At 31.3% G+C, this 3,125-nt stretch overlaps 1 pseudogene; it reads right to left on the minus strand.

The window, feature by feature from the left end:
- Nucleotides 1-2,011: 2,011 nt before the first annotated feature.
- LOC114632397 lies at nt 2,012-2,871 on the minus strand (annotated as a pseudogene).
- Between the last annotated feature and the right edge of the window lie 254 nt (nt 2,872-3,125).

Consider the following 3,125-nt stretch of genomic DNA (forward strand, 5'->3'; position numbering starts at 1 on the left):
ATTCAAAAACATCATTAACTACAGTATGATCAATTGGCACAGTACATCCATGAACTAGGTGGTTAACAATATTGCAAAATTTATAAATTAAAATGTAGAAAAGGGGAATTTCTACTTAGGAGTGAGTTTATTTGTGTGAATTTGACTGCGTATTAATCAATGAACTTGTTTAGAAAAATCAAATAAGAAAATCCCATTTTTTGTCCTAAACACTTCAACAATAGAATGCTTGGCCTGTGATATTATTAGATATCTTTATATTATAGGAAGAACCTTAGGAAAATATTGTTCTATTTTTATGCATTGCTGATAATCTCTGAGCTTAGGGAGTTCCATATATCTCTCTGACTTCTATATTCATTTTTCATTTCTTTTAATGTATTTTGTTCCCAATTCAAGTACTTTAATTAAAGTATACAGATAAGATATAAACAGGAAAAAATGCAATGTTTGGATATTAGCTCATGACAACTCAACATATCACATGTCATTGGTTAGAAAATATTTAAGGCTATTATATGTGCAGAGAAATGTTATGCATCTTAACCGTGAGGGAAAGTACACACATCTAAAGGAAGTGATGGACCCAATTCTTGGTTTAGCACATTTTGCTGTCTGCTTATAGTTATTTAAGATGAGAGATGGAGAAACAAAAATGTTATGAGTGTATGATGTAATCATCTCAAATTTTCTTCAAGGATTTTAAAACTGAGTCATGATGAAAGCCAGTGGATGACACTGCATTTAATACATTTAATTCTCAGAATTATGTATTTAATTCTCAAGACTCAGAAAGATAAGAGGATCATCTTGGGAACTACTTGTATAGATGTTCGGTTTCTTAATTTTGGAGCTTCTATTTCTCATGAAAACATATTCAAATGGTGTAATGAATGGATGTTATCAGTACACTTGTTTCAATGAATGTGTGAACATTTTGTTGGAATATAGGTAAGTATAAGTTTGACCCAGAAGTTTGAAAGAATTAAGGAAAACATATTTGAACAAAGAACCTTTCATCTCTAATAAAATTCAAAAACATATCATACTGATGATTTAACTGCATAAAACCCTGGGCATTTCCCCAAGATCTATTGCATATGTACTATATTCTACAACTAAATCTTTGAAACCACTTGAGGAATTTATATAATTTTAGAGATTTTTAAATGGCTACTAAATAATAAATACTAAGAAGAGGTATACATTTGAAGTTTTGCTATTGATTGTGTGGGAATCATCAATAACATATTTCACATGATAATAAGGATTCTGTAATATTAAAAATATAAAAATAACAATTTCAAATTAATATTTTAGAACTATAATAATCTTATGTATCTTATAATTATATGTTAAAGTAAAACAGGTTATATTACTTTCCCTAAAATGATATACTTTGCACCTAGAAATGAAAGTGACATTGTCACATGAAAGTATTTGAGAATAGTTGGTAATAAAAGTAGTAACAAATATGCAGTAACTCAAACACAGTAGCTTCATGGCTCCAAAGAATTGGAAAAAATAATTGCAATTGAGCTACATATTTCTTAAACTACATTTATTCCCACATATTAAAAATTCTATATTATACAACACATTTCTCCTTTTAAGCTTTATTCACATATTCTGTATTTTATTATATGGTTTCACTCATATGCTTTGACACAGTTTGTTATAGGTAACAACATATATGATAGAGGTCATAACTAAAATCTCTGTGATTAATGTTTGATACAAAAATTATATAATCTTGTCATACTTATGTTTTAGTGAAATATAAACAGGACCTTTTTGATAAAGGTATTAAGAAGTAACCTTGTACATACCTTGCTAAATTAATAATATCTTTAATTAGTGGTTATTTTAAATAAAGCATCAAGTTTATATAGTCGAGGTAAAATAATATTTAAAAATTGAAAATTCAAAAACAGGGAAATTTCATTCCACATAACTTGATCTGCATTTCAGCCACCACAACACAGAGAGAGAGGCTTCTCTCAGCTTCCTGTGTATGGAATTAAGGAAAAGCTATATGTACCACATAACAAAATAAAATAAAAAGACGTTTCTTCAGTAATTCATGTTTCCAAAGTTGTAGTAACAGAGACAGGATAAAAATGGTGTATTATAGGAGAAAGGCAATCACAGTTTACTAGGCTTTGAAGTGTGCCAATGTGCCGGCATCACTGTATCCTTGAACATGCTCCAGCATCTTCTTGTGATGTGTCCACAGGGAGAAGATGAGCAGGAGGAAAGTTGACAGGGACAAAACAGAGGAAACAGACATGAAAATAATGTGAAGCCATAACACATAATTTTGACAATTTTCATGGTAATAAGAAAAAAAAGCTGTATGACATGTTTATTTGATGATACTCATTTATACACATGTTAATTCCCAAGATAACTAGTAAAATATTTGAAAACAGAGGACCAGAGACACCAGTAATGTAACTGAAACTACTTTTGTAACTCTACACTTTAGGTAAAGAAAAGGAAAATTAGAAAAATTGGCTATCTTGAAAAATAAAAGACACTGAGGCATGTAGCAAGCCAGATGTTGATATGGCTAGCTGTAGTCCATAGATTACTAGTGAAATGTGCCATTGTTATAATAGTAGCTAAATCTGCATCCAGTAAGGTAATCAGGGAACCTATTAGTACAAACCAGAGGAGACAAATTCTGGAAGTTGCCAAAGTGGTGAGGATTTGGTTAACTAATGACATTTTGTTTCTCTTAACCCAATCCATGCAGTGCACCAAGGCCGTGAATCCATTTCCTATAATTCCAATAATTAATTCAACGAATAAACTGTTTTGAAGTGTGTTCTAGGAGATATCAAATATTCTCTTCAAAATATACTCCATTTTAAGTATTAGTTCTAAAGGTTTACAAGTGTATACATTTGAAGTGCTATTTTTTTTTTTTTTGAATGGATACATTTTTCATTTCCTCAGATTTCCAGAACTACCTGCGGACACAGACTGGGAACACGACCACCATCAATATCATCATCTGCACAGTACATTATCTCCTGCGGCTGCAGGTAAGGAAGGGTGGCCAGCCTCATGCGACCTGAGCCAGGGGATCCGACGGACTAATCATGGCTACAGCATTCTTC

The sequence above is a fragment of the Grammomys surdaster genome, unplaced genomic scaffold, assembly GCF_004785775.1.
Source record: "Grammomys surdaster isolate TR1022 unplaced genomic scaffold, NIH_TR_1.0 373, whole genome shotgun sequence".
Lineage (NCBI taxonomy): Eukaryota > Metazoa > Chordata > Mammalia > Rodentia > Muridae > Grammomys > Grammomys surdaster.